This window comes from Pristiophorus japonicus, chromosome 3, assembly GCF_044704955.1.
Source record: "Pristiophorus japonicus isolate sPriJap1 chromosome 3, sPriJap1.hap1, whole genome shotgun sequence".
NCBI lineage: Eukaryota > Metazoa > Chordata > Chondrichthyes > Pristiophoridae > Pristiophorus > Pristiophorus japonicus.
This window is the reverse complement of record NC_091979.1, coordinates 306,145,514-306,160,095: the sequence shown is the minus strand read 5'-3', so window position 1 is coordinate 306,160,095 and position 14,582 is coordinate 306,145,514. Positions and strand designations below refer to the sequence as shown.

The 14,582-nt window shown below is 45.2% G+C and overlaps 1 protein-coding gene across 1 annotated transcript in view; it reads right to left on the bottom strand.

The window, feature by feature from the left end:
* The window catches only part of ank3b (ankyrin 3b), a 614,562-nt gene that overhangs the window by 42,048 nt on the left and 557,932 nt on the right, over nt 1-14,582 (bottom strand). The gene's annotated exons all lie outside the window — the stretch shown is intronic.

The following is a 14,582-nucleotide window of genomic DNA, read 5'->3' as shown; positions in this document are numbered from 1 at the left end:
GTACGCTCGCGGCCTTCCGCGAGAGGTGGGCACCGGAGGGACTGGAGTGCATCATCACGCCTGGCAACCAAATTTTAATTTGATTTTACGTTTTAAAGTTTAATTTGTTTTAATTGCCGGTGCTTTTAGTGTCCCCTTCCCTTTTATAGGGGGCACCGGAGAAATTGTGATTTTAGTGCCCCAAAAAAAAAAAAGAAAAAAAAAACCAAAAAAAGGAAAAAAAGGGCCTTGTAAATGTCTGGTGTGTCACCCAGGTCAGGTGGCACAGTTTAATGTTTATGTTTTGCAGGTAGACTCTAAAAGAGTTTCATGCACAAGGACCCCTAGGTCCCTCTGCACCACAGCATGTTGTAATTTCTCCCCATTCAAATAACATTCTCATTTACTGTTTTTTATCCCAAGGTGGATGACCTCACACTTTCCGACATTGTATTCCATCTGCCAAACCTTAGCCCATTCGCTTAACCTATCCAAATCTCCTTGCAGCCTCTACACAACCCGCTTTCCCACTAATCTTAGTGTCATCTGCAAATTTTGTTGCACTACACTCTGTCCTCTCTTCTAGGTCATCTATGTATATTGTAAACAGTTGTGGTCCCAGCACTGATCCCTGTGGCACACCACTAACCACTGATTTCCAACCGGAAAAGGACCCATTTATCCCGACTCTCTGCTTTCTGTTCGCCAGCCAATTCTCTATCCATGCTAATACATTTCCTCTGACTCCGCGTACCTTTATCTTCTGCAGTAACCTTTTGTGTGGCACCTTATCAAATGCCTTTTGAAAATCTAAATACACCACATCCATCGATACACCTCTATCCACCATGCTCGTGATATCCTCAAAGAATTCCAGTAAGTTAGTTAAACATGATTTCCCTTTCATGAATCCATGCTGCGTCTGCTTGATTGCACTATTCCTATCTAGATGTCCCGCTATTTCTTCCTTAATGATAGTTTCAAGCATTTTCCCCACTACAGATGTTAAACTAACCGGCCTATAGTTACCTGCCTTTTGCCTGCCCCCTTTTTTTTTTTTTTTTTAAACAGAGGCGTTACATCAGCTGCTTTCCAATCCGCTGGTACCTCCCCAGAGTCCAGAGAATTTTGGTAGATTATAACGAATGCATCTGCTATAACTTCCGCCATCTCTTTTAATACCCTGGGACACTAAGCTGGGCAGCAGAGAGAGCTGTGAGCAGGATGCTAAGAGGCTGCAGAGTGACTTGGACAGATCAGGTGAGTGGGTAAATACATGGCAGGTGCAGTATAATGTTGATAAATATGAGATTATCCACTTTGGTGGTAAAAAAAGGAAGGCAGATTATCTGAATGGTGACAGATTAGTAAAAGGGGAGCTGCAATGAGACCTGGGTGTCATGGTACACCAGTCACTGAAAGTTGGCATACAGGTACAACAGGCGGTGAAGGTGGCAAATGGCATGGAAAGTGGTCCACGTTGTCACGGGCCACACTGTGGATCTTGACAGGGGGTCAGTGCTGTGTGGCAGGGTTAGGTTGGTGGCGGACCTTTGTCTTACGGATGGTTAGTATAAGGCCTATGCTTTCGTACGCCTCGGTGAAGATGTTGATGATGACTTGGAGTTCAGTCTCTGAATGCGCGCAGACGCAAGCGTCGTCCGCGTACTGTAGTTAGACGACAGAGGATGGGACGGTCTGGGATCTGGCCTGGATGCCATGAAGGTTGAACAGGTTCCCACTGGTTCTACAGTTTAGTTCCATTCCAGCAGGGCGCTTGTTGAGTGTGAGGTGGAGCATTGAAGATCGAGAAGAGGCTTGGCGCGATGGCGCAGCCTTGCTTGACCCCGGTCCGGACCTGGATTGGGTCAGGATCACTGCCTGCATGTCGTCGTGCAGCAGGCAGAGGATGGTGACAAACTTTTGGGAGCAGCCGAAATGGAGAATGCTGCTCCATAGTCCCTCGCAATCAACAGCGTCAAAGGCCTTTGTAAGGTCAAAGGCGACCATGTACAAAAGGTTGGTGCTGATCCCTGCATTTTTCTTGAAGCTGTCGCGCTGTAAAAATCATGTCTGTTGTATCCCGTAGAGGACGAGATCCGCACTGTAACTCCGGGAGGAGCTCCCCAGCCACAGGGAGGATTCTAGCGACGATTTTCCCAGTGGCTGATAACAGGGAGATTCCTCTGTAGTTGCTACAGTCGGACTTGTCCACTTTTTTAAAGATGGTCATGATTATTGCATTTCTGAGATCTCCCGGCATGCTCTCCTTCTTCCAGATGAGAGAGATGAGGCCATGCATTTGTGCCAATAGTGCCTCTCCGCCATACTTTAGTGCCTCAGCGGGGATTCCATCCGCTCCCGTTGCCTTGTTCTTGAGCTGGCGGGTGGCCTTTTCGATCTCATGCAGGGCTGGATTTTGCTGAGTGGCGGGTAGCATGCTGCGGGATGGAGTCAAGGATACTCGAGTCAAAGGTAGAGTCTCGGTTAAGGAGATCTTCGAAGTTCTCCTTCCAGCGGATCCTGACTGCCTCGGTGTCCTTGATGAGTGTCTCCCCATTCTTGACCCGAGAAAATATTCATCCTCTTCTGAATCAAGTTGGATTGCCTTCATTAATTCACACAGGGAGGCAATGAAGTTTACATTGTGCTCATTTGAACTAACACAGAAAATAGGTGCAGGAGTCGGCCATTCGAGCCTGCACCACCATTGTGTTGGGGAAATTGATGGGATTGAAGGCCGATAAATCTCCAGGGCCTGATGGACTGCATCCCAGAGTACTTAAGGAGGTGGCCTTGGAAATAGTGGATGCATTGACAGTCATTTTCCAACATTCCATTGACTCTGGATCAGTTCCTATGGAGTGGAGGGTAGCCAATGTAACCCCACTTTTTAAAAAAGGAGGGAGAGAGAAAACAGGGAATTATAGACCGGTCAGCCTGACATCGTTAGTGGGTAAAATGATGGAATCAATTATTAAGGATGTCATAGCAGTGCATTTGGAAAGAGGTAATATGATAGGTCCAAGTCAGCATGGATTTGTGAAAGGGAAATCATGCTTGACAAATCTTCTGGAATTTTTTGAGGATGTTTCCAGTAGAGTGGACAAGGGAGAACCAGTTGATGTGGTATATTTGGACTTTCAGAAGGCTTTCGACAAGGTCCCACACAAGAGATTAATGTGCAAAGTTAAAGCACATGGGATTGGGGGTAGTGTGCTGACATGGATTGAGAACTGGTTGTCAGACAGGAAGCAAAGAGTAGGAGTAAATGGGGACTTTTCAGAATGGCAGACAGTGACTAGTGGGCTACCGCAAGGTTCTGTGCTGGGGCCCCAGCTGTTTACACTGTACATTAATGATTTAGACGAGGGGATTAAATGTAGTATCTCCAAATTTGCGGATGACACTAAGTTGGGTGGCAGTGTGAGCTGCAAGGAGGATTCTATGAGGCTGCAGAGCGACTTGGATAGGTTAGGTGAGTGGGCAAATGCATGGCAGATGAAGTATAATATGGATAAATGTGAGGTTATCCAATTTGGTGGTAAAAACAGAGAGACAGACTATTATCTGAATGGTGACAGATTAGGAAAAGGGGAGGTGCAAAGAGACCTGGGTGTCATGGTACATCAGTCATTGAAGGTTGGCATGCAGGTACAGCAGGCGGTTAAGAAAGCAAATGGCATGTTGGCCTTCGTAGCGAGGGGATTTGAGTACAGGGGCAGGGAGGTGTTGCTACAATTGTACAGGGCCTTGGTGAGGCCACACCTGGAGTACTGTGTACAGTTTTGGTCTCCTAACCTGAGGAAGGACATTCTTGCTTTTGAGGGAGTGCAGCGAAGGTTCACCAGACTGATTCCCGGGATGGCGGGACTGACCTATCAAGAAAGACTGGATCAACTGGGCTTGTATTCAGTGGAGTTCAGAAGAATGAGAGGGGACCTCATAGAAACATTTAAAATTCTGACGGGGTTAGACAGGTTAGATGCAGGAAGAATGTTCCCAATGTTGGGGAAGTCCAGAACCAGGGGACACAGTCTAAGGATAAGGGGGAAGCCATTTAGGACTGAGATGAGGAGGAATTTCTTCACCCAGAGAGTGGTGAACCTGTGGAATTCTCTACCACAGAAAGTTGTTGAGGCCAATTCACTAAATATATTCAAAAAGGAGTTAGATGAAGTCCTTACTACTAGGGGAATCAAGGGGTATGGTGAGAAAGCAGGAATGGGGTACTGAAGTTGCATGTTCAGCCATGAACTCATTGAATGGCGGTGCAGGCTAGAAGGGCCGAATGGCCTACTCCTGCACCTATTTTCTATGTTTCTATGTTTCTAATATGATCATGGTTGATCATGCAACTTCAGTACCCCATTCCCGCTTTCTCCATACACCTTGATCCCTTTAGCCGTAAGGGTCACATCTAACTCCCTTTTGAATATATCTAACGAACTGGCCTCAACAACTTTCTGTGGTAGAGAATCCCACAGGTTTCTCATCTCAGTCCTAAATGGCTTACCCCTTATCCTTAGACTGTGACCCCAACATCAGGAACATTCTTCCTGCATCTAACCTGTCCAATCCAGTCAGAATTTTATATGTTTCTATAGATCCCCTCCCATTCTTCTAAATTCCAGTGAATATAAGCCTAGTCGATCCAGTCTTTCTTCATGTCAGTCCTGCCATCCTGGGAATCAGTCTGGTGAACCTTCGCTGCACTCCCTCAATAGCAAGAATGTCCTTCCTCAGATTAGGAGACCAAAACTGTACACAATATTCAAGGTGTGGCATCACCAAGGCCCTGTACAACTGCAGTAAGACCTCCCTGCTCCTATACTCAAATCCTCTCGCTATGAAGGCCAACATGCCATTTGCCTTCTTCACCGCCTGCTGTACCTGCAAGCCAACTTTCAATGACTGAAGTACCATGACACCCAGGTCTCGTACTCGGATTACCTGAGAGAGTCAATTATGGTGCATGTATTCTGCATTTCCCGGAATGCTTTCCTGCACTAATGAGCACTATATAAATATTGTGACTTTGAAATTCTGGCTGTTGCTCCCAGCACTGTAGAAATGACCCTATTTTATTACTGGGCAGTTTCTAAAGTACTGAATACACATTTAAACAATGGTGTCACTGAAATAAGTGTATACTCAGGAACGGACGCGTGCAGTTTTAAGGCGCTTTTATCTTCAGGGTTAAAAATGATTGGGCACACGGATAATGCTTCCACTTTATTTTGACAGGTCCGGGAAACAGGCCCACAAATATTGCATCATTGGGCAACTTCATAAAGCGGAGAGGGCAAAGAATCTTACGCTGTACCACTTCTGAGTTTTTTTTAAAAAACATTTACTCGTTCAGGGGATGTGGGAGTCACTAGCAAGGTCAGCATTTATTGCCCATCCCCAATTGCCCTTGAGAAGATGGTGGTGAGCCGCCTTCTTAAACCGCTGCAGATTGTGGTGAAGGTGCTCCCACAGTGCTGACTTTGTCATAGTGGCTTGGTACACCATTTCAGAGGGCAGTCAAGAGTCAACCACATTGCTGTGGGCCTGGAGTCACATACAGGCCAGACCAGGTAAGGGCAGCAGATCTCCCTCCATCAAGGGCACCAGTGAACCAGATGGGTCCTTACGACAATCCGTCAGTTTCATGGTCACCATTACTGATACTGGCTTTTTAATTCCAGATTTATTTAATTAACAATTTAAATTCTCCAGCTGCCGCGGTGGGATTTGAAGTCACATCTCCGGATTATTAATCCAGACCGCTGGATTACTTGTCCAGTAACATAACCACTATGCTACCATACCCAGAGTGTCATTAGAATGCAGGCGCAGAGATGCAATGAACGAGTTAGGATTTTTTTCCCCAAACTGGCCTGGGATTTTCTTTTTGTAAATCGTTTTTTTTAGCGATGTTGGTTGAAGAATAAAACTTGGCCAGGACACCAGGGATAACTCCCCTGCTCTTTTTCAAGATAGTGCCATGGATCTTTTACCTCCACCTGAGAGAGCAGACGGGGCCTCAGTTTAACGTCTCATCCAAAAGGCGGCACCTCCGACAGTGCAGCACTCCCTCAGCCCTGCACTGCAGCATCAGCCTAGATTTTTGTGCTCAGGTCTCAGAGGCGAGAGTGCTACCCGCTGAGCCACTGCAGGCGCTGGATTATTGGGCGAGTGCTCAGTTTTGGGACCATTACTACTACTTCCAATTTACAACAATGACTTGGATTGTGGAACTCAAAGCAAATTGGCTAAACAAGAAGGGACAGTATTGAAGGAGGCAGCCCAGAACCTACAGTGAAAACTAAACATGTGTTGTAGAACAATGGCAGATGAAATTTAATGCAGCCAGGTGTAAAATCTTGCACATACGAAGGAAAGATAGATTCCATACGTTCTTCATGAATGGTGTTGATATAGCTATGGAGAAATAAAAGCAGAGGAGCATGGTCGGTCGTGGGTGGCGGACTTGCGACGAATGATCAGGGAGGAGGAGCGAAGAGGGATCGTGGCTGAGATTTGGTGGGTGATCATGACGGAAGTTCGGCAAATGCTTGGTGTGGAGGGAGATTGTGGCGGAGGTGCAGCGAGTGTTTTTGTGGCGGAGGAGCGATGAGGGATCGTGGCAGAGGTGCTGTGAATGCTTGTGGCGGAGGAGTGGCGAGAGATCGTGGTGGAGGTGCGGCAAATGAGGTAGAAGAGCCGAGGGCCCAGGGGCAGCACGGGCCAACCCACACTAGGTCCATGCAGCAGAGCAGGCCTCCAGTCGTCCTGGTTAAACCTTGCCACTGGATAAAGGCTGAGCTCTGTCGAGCCCGTGTGGGGGCTGATGTGCAATGGTCACCGCACGTTAAAAAAATCCACACACAGGCGTCTTCCACCCTTCAATTGGAGTTCAGGACTGGAACACCAGGTCCTTCATTGAAACATCTGTGAACTCATGTGGAAGCAAGTCATCCTCGTTCGAGGGACCGTCTATGATAATGATGACATTGCAACATAAATCAACCCAACACTGGTATCACCTTCTAAAACTGCATGACACCCTATTCCACTGGAAAGCACAATGACTTCAAGTGAAAAAAAAACTGCTGAGACCTTGTTGAAAAAAAAATCACTGTACAAAGGCGTGACTGAGTCAAGGATACATTAGAGACTGGATCGACAGTCTGGGGAACTAGCTTGGGATCAGCAGCAGTGCATTTAAAACAATAAAGCATGTTATTTCAGTCCTTTTGGCAGAAACAGCTTCAAAAAGCATGCTTGCTTCAGAGTTAGAAGGTCGTGCATTCAAATCCTGTCTCCAGAGATTTGGGCACATAATTCAGGCTGACACGGCAGAACAATAACTAGAATCTGTTATTAGGGACAGGGTGATTGAGCATTTGGACAAATAGGAACTGATCAAAGAGAGTGAGTATGGATTTGTAAAGGGTAAGTCATGTCTAACGAACCTAGTTGAATATTTTGAGGAGGTAACTAACATGGTAGATAAGGGAGTGTCTATGGAGGTTATTTATATGGATTTCCAGAAAGCATTCGACATGATAGCACGCAAGAGACTTAACAAAAATGAGTGTACATGGAATTGGAGGCAACTTATTGGCTTGGATAGAGAATTGGTTAGGAGGTAGGAGACAGAGAGTAGAGATAATGTGTATGCTCTCGAATTGGCAGGATGTGACTAGTGGTGTCCCCAAGGATCTATACTGGGGCCTCAGCTTTTCACTATATTTATAAATGACCTGAATGAAAGAGAAAGCCATAGATCTACGTTTGCTGACAACACTAAGTTATCATCATCATAGGCAGTCCCTCGAATCGAGGATGACTTGCTTCCACATCAAAAAGTTCACAGGTGTTTCAATGATGGACCTAAAATTCCAGGTCCAAACTAAATCTTGAAGGGTGGAAGATGCCTGTGCGTGGATTCAGGTGGTTATTAAATGATTCAACAGAGTAGAGAAAGAGAAACTATTTCTCTAATTGGGGGAGTCCAGAACATTGGGGTGACCAAACGCAGGTTGCGGAACACCTCTGTTCAGTTTGCAAGCATAGCCTGAAGCTTTTGGTCGCTCGTCATGTTAATTCTCCGGACCACTCACATTCTGACCTCGGCCTCCGACACTGTTCAAATGAATCTCAACATTAGCTCTAGGAACAGCACCTCATCTTACAACTAGGCACTCTACAGCCTTCTGGACTTAACATTGAGATCAAAAATTTCATATCATAACCTCTGCCCCCATTTTTTCGGACAACAACTATTGCTGATGATTCTGCTATTCCTCTTTACACCTCCTCTAGACCCATCTTTTTATTTTTTACTTGTCCCATTACCATCTCCTTCTGCCTTGCACCGTCATCCCTTTTGTCATTTAACCTTTTCTGCCTTCCACCCATCACAGATCTTCCTCCCCTCCCCCCTTTAGTTCCCTCCCCCCCTCCCCCCTTTCCCTGTACTTGCTTAAAACCGGTGATATCTCGAACTTTTTCCAGTTCTGACGAAAGGTCAGCGACTTGAAACGTTAACTCAGTTTCCCCCGCAACAGATGCTGCCTGACCTGCTGAGTATTTCTAGCATTTTCTGTTTTTATTTCAGATTTCCAACATCTGCAGTATTTTGCTTTTGTATTAAGAGTCCAGCACAAGGGTTTTATGACCGTACATTTTTATCAGCCGTTCAGGGGTAATGTCAGCAAGCACTTCTTCACAAAAAGGATAGTGGAAATCTGGAGCTCGTTCCCCCCACAAACAGCTGTTGAGGCTGGGGATCAAAATGAACATTTCAAAACTGAGATTGATAAATTTGTGTTAGTCAAGGGGATAAAGGGTTACGGATCCAAGTTGGGTGGATGGAGTTTAGAGACAGACCAGTGTGATCTAACTTAATAGAGGAACAGGCTTGTTGTTTTGTTCTTATGAGTAATGCACTACCGGACGCATCGTCATTCAAATGAGTAAAACCGAGCCCCCATCTGCCCTCAAGGTGGTGTAAAAGATCCCATGACACTCTTTGAAGAGAAGCAGGAGAGTTTTCCCTGTTGCATTGCCAATATTTATCCCTCAACCAACAGCACTAAAACAGAAGATCTGGTCATTATCTCATTGACGTTTGTGGGACCTTGCTGTGCGCAAAATTGGCTGCCATGTTTCTTCCATTACAACAGAGACTACACTTCAAAAGTACTTCACTGGCTGTAAAGTGCTTTGGGATATCCTGAGGATGAGAAAGGTGCTATATAAATGCAAGTTTTTTCTACTGAGTGATGGGATTAATTTTTATTTTTACCAAGTCTTATACATGTACAGTATTGCTTTGCAGCACATTCATCAGCAGCATAAAGGTGAAAATCTGACAGTAGAACTGCACGTTTCTAAATAACTTGTGTTCAATTTGAAGTTTACCTGTTCTATTTTATTTTCCAAGTCAGGCAAAGACCATACTGTAACTGCTTATTCTGCATGCTGTAAGGAGGACAGAATGTGCGTCATGATTGCTGTTTACAGCAAGATTGACGCAAGAAGATGGTGGATGTTCCTTATTGAAACAGCTAACGGTGTAAAATTTTTATCATATAATAATCCTGTGAAGCACCTTGGGATGTTTCACTACGTTAAAGGCACTATATAAATACAAGTTGTTGTTACGATTTGTCTCATTAGTTATTCACGGAAAGCCTCCAGCCTGGATCGTGTCTATTGCCGGGAGATCACTTAGTCTCAGGCAGGCAGGAATACCGCTGAACACCTCCATTCAAGTCATGCAATGCAGCAAGAGTCCACTCGGCATCTGTGCAGTCAGTATCTGGAAGGAACACTCGGTTGACTTCCAGAACCCACATGTTATACACCATCCCAAGCCAAAGCATTGGGGGAAATATATTTTGCTCATCTGCTCATACTCTCAATTTTTGTTTGGTTGCCCATTATTTTTATTTTATTCATTCTCGGGATTTGGGTGACGCCAGCAAGGCCATTATTTATTGCCCAGTTGCCCCCGAGAAGGTAGTGAGCTGCCTTCTTTTTGAATTACTGCAGTATGTCAGATGAAGCTATTCACACAATGCTGTTAGTTTAAGGAGTTCCAGCATTTTGACCCAGTGACGATGAAGGAACGGCAATATATTTCCAAGTCAAGATGGTGTGCAACTTGGAGAGGATCTTGGAGTTGGTCGTGTACCCATGCACTTGGCCTTCAGGGTGGTAGAGGTTGTGGATTAGGGAGGTGCTGTTGAGGAAGCCTTGTCGAGTTACTGCAGTGCATCCTGTGAATAGTATATTTGATCTGAACTGTGCCCAGTTAGTTTCCTTCGAATGGATGTTGATGTTGTGCAGAAGCCAATGTTGCTGAAGGTTATTGTTCAACTGCGTCAAGCATACGCGGAGAGATTATTAATATCCTGGGTGGATGTGGCACTTAGCTGAAGGTCTCGCCTGTGGGAGACTGACTGGTTTATGACTCATGTTGCCTGCAGTGTTGAACTGGGCTATCTTCTGGCTGACTGCCTTTGGTTGCAGGCGACTGTTCCGTGGTTAGGAGAGCAAAACAGTAGCAGGCATCAAGAGAAGAATAATAAGAACATAAGAAATAGGAGCAGGAGTAGACCATACGGCTCCTCGAGCCTGCTCCGCCATTTAGTACAATCATGGCTGATCCAATCATGGACTCAGGTCCACTTCCCCGCCCATTCCCATAACTCCTTAGGCAAGTCTGGCGGGGCAGTATTGTAATATGGTGGATGCAAACTTTAGATTATACTACGGCCCCTGACCTATGTAAGCATCTGCTTATAGTATGCTTAATCATAATACTCTGGCTGCTGATGCCCGTATATCTTTGGTCATCTGCTGTTCCTTGCTGTCGCAATAGTGTCACAAGCCAGGGTTGAAGAGGGTATAGCCTTTGGCTTCTAGGAGCCACCCTTGTTGTCCACCTATTCCTTTTAAAGAAAACCCAAGCACAGATGATTATTTTAAAGTGTAGCTATTCTGTCTGGTTCCTGCTAAGCAAGCATTCCTCTGCATGATTGTCGGACAATTACCACTTGCATATTGATGGAAAGGAATCCCTTGTGCTCACGAAGCCATGGGATTATGCTGCACACCATCATTAATGCCTTAGACTTTGTAACGTGGTAACACGGTGGGTAATCTCATTCTGCTGCCTGTTTTTCGTGGGGTAGTGATGAAGGTGTTCGACCTGGCAAACAATGCATCAGTGACCTGCTTGGTGCTTCCGCGCACTGCAGATTTACTGGTATGGTTCAGAACGAGCCTGCAGCATGCAAGTTCAAGGCTGTGGTGACCTTGACTGCCATTGGGTGGTGCCATCTCTGTGGCTCTGTGGTGAAGTTTGCCCATCGATTAGCTTCCAGCAGATGACACAGGTCCGTCACAGCCTACCCGAGTGAGGTGGAGCCTGGAAGAGAAGCTTTACTTGGGCATTCCCATGCAGTGGAGCGGTTGGAGCCATGCAGAGTCTGGGAAAGATTTACAACCGAGACATTTTGCCCTGTAGACCCATTGGCCGAGTTCCAATACCCTAAGGATACCACATGCGCCAGATGTAAAAAAAATTATATAAATACAAGTGACATTAAAATGTCTTAAAGCACTTCACACAATACATTACTTTTAAAGCTTAATGACTGTTGCTTTGCTTTGTGGATGAACATTGCACCAATTTTCTGCGAGTAACATCCCACAAGCAGCAGAATGAGATGAATAAAAAGCTATTTAGTTATACAAGAACATAAGAATTAGGAACAGGAGTAGGCCATCTAGCCCCTCGAGCCTGCTCCGCCATTCAACAAGATAATGGCTGATCTGGCCGTGGACTCAGCTCCACTTACCCGCCCTCTCCCCGTAACCCTTAATTCCCTTATTGGTTAAAAATCTATCTATCTGTGATTTAAATACATTCAATGAGCTAGCCTCAACTGCTTCCTTCAGCAGAGAATTCCACAGATTCACAACCCTCTGGGAGAAGAAATTCCTTCTCAACTCGGTTTTAAATTGGCTCCCCGTATTTTGAGGCTGTGCCCCCTAGTTCTAGCCTCCCCTACCAGTGGAAACAACCTCTCTGCCTCTATCTTGTCTATCCCTTTCATGATTTTAAATGTTGCTATAAGATCACCTCTCATCCTTCTGAACGCCAACGAGTAAAGACCCAGTCTACTCAATCTATCATCATAAGGTAACCCCCTCATCTCCGGAATCAGCCTAGTGAATCGTCTCTGTACCCCCTCCAAAGCTAATATATCCTTCCTTAAGTAAGGTGACCAAAACTGCACGCAGTACTCCAGGTGCGGCCTCACCAATACCCTATACAGTTGCAGCAGGACCTCCCTGCTTTTGTACTCCATCCCTCTCGCAATGAAGGCCAACATTCCATTCGCCTTCCTGATTACCTGCTGCACCTGCAAACTAACTTTTTGCGATTCATGCACAAGGACCCCCAGGTCCCTCTGCACCTCAGCATGTTGTAATTTCTCCCCATTCAAATAATATTCCCTTTTACTGTTTTTTTTCCCCCCCAAGGTGGATGACCTCACACTTTCCGACATTGTATTCCATCTGCCAAACCTTAGCCCATTCGCTTAACCTATCCAAATCTGTTTGCAGCCTCTCTCTGTCCTCTACACAACCCGCTTTCCCACTAATCTTAGTGTCATCTGCAAATTTTGTTGCACTACACTCTGTCCCCTCTTCCAGGTCATCTATGTATATTGTAAACAGTTGTGGTGCCAGCACCGATCCCTGTGGCACACCACTAACCACCGATTTCCAACCCGAAAAGGACCCATTTATCCCGACTCTCTGCTTTCTGTTCGCCAGCCAATTCTCTATCCATGCTAATACATTTCCTGACTCCGAGTACCTCTATCTTCTGCAGTAACCTTTTGTTACTGCAGAAGGTCAAAAAAATAAAAACAGGAGTAGGCCATTCGGCCCCTCGAGCCTGATCCACCATTCAATAAGATCATAGCTGATCTTCTACCTCAACTCAACTTTCCACACTATCCCCACATCCCTTAGTATCCAAAAATCTATCGATCTCGGACTTGAATATACTCAACGACTGATCATCCACAGCTCTCTGGGAGAATTCCAACGATTCACAAACCTGAGTCAAGAAATTTTTCCTTATCGCAGTCCTAAATGGCCAACCCCATAAATTCGGAGACTGTTACCCCTCGATCTAGGCTCCCCAGCCAGGGGAAGCATCCTCCCATAGTTGAGGAGGGACTATCGGTCAGCAGACCAAGCAAACTCTGTTCTTCCTAAAATGCCACTATGAGATTTTTAATGGCCTGGACCTCTTGAACACGCAGACAGGAACTCATTTTAATATGTCATCTGAAGGACAGCACTTCCAACAAAACAGCACTCCCTTACTACTACACTGGAGTGTCAAGTCAGAGTAGATCTTCAAACCTTGACATGAGCTTGAACCCATAACCTTCTGGCTCACTGGTGGGACTATTGCCCACTAGTCCAATTAGACACACACTACAACTCTGCAGCTGTGGAATCCTGCACAACTCTAACAACCAAGACAAGCTAAAGTCAGACTTTTCTCATTTTTTTTTACCATCCTTTCATTGAACATCTTTTGGAAGAGTATGAACGGTCAGATCAGTACTAAGCATGGACAAAGATTTCTGTTGGCACTTTCACCCGATACAACATCACTTTTTCCAAACATCACCTTCACTAAGGTTAGCAAAGAGGGGAATGTCAGATCCTCCATTCCATAATCAGAATATATCTTAAATATGAGTAATTAGAAAAGTAACACTATAATCGAGTGACAGACGCACCCTCCACTTTCAGGTGCTTTGTCTGATGATTCCACTGGATGAGACACGAGTGATCACTGTAAAATAGTATCTATAGCACAGGTGGTGGTCATTTGGTCCATCGTACCTGTGCCAGCTCTTTCAAAGAGCTATCTAATTAGTCTCACGCCCTGCTCTGTCCCCATAGCCCTGCAAAATGTTCCTTTCCAAGTATGTATCCTATTCCTTTTTGAAAGTTACCAATGAATCTGCTTCCACCCCGCTTTCAGGCAGTGCATTCCAGATCATAACAACTCACTATCTCTTTGCCCCCTGGTTCTTTTAACCAATGATTTTAAAGCTGTGTCCTCTGGTTATCGACCCTCTGCTACTGGAAACAGTTTCTCCTTATTTACTCTATCATAACCTTTTATAATTTTGAACACCTCTATTAAATCTCCATTTAACCTTCCCTGCTCTGAGGAGAATAATCTTAACTTCTCGAGTCTCTCCACATAACTGAACTCCCTCATCCCTTGTGCCATTCTAGTAAATCTCCTCCTGCACCTTCTCCAAAGCCTTGACATTCTTCCTAATGTGTGCTGCCCAGAATTGGACACAATACCCCCGCTGAGGCCTAACCAGTAATTTATAAAAGGTTTAACATAACTTTCTTGCTTTTGTACTCCATGCCTCGGTTTATAAAACCCAGGATTCCATGTTTTTTTTTTTAAAAACAGCCTCATCAAATAGTCTTGCCACCTATAACTGCTCCAAATAGCAGTTGGACTTGTACAGATCTGTTATAAA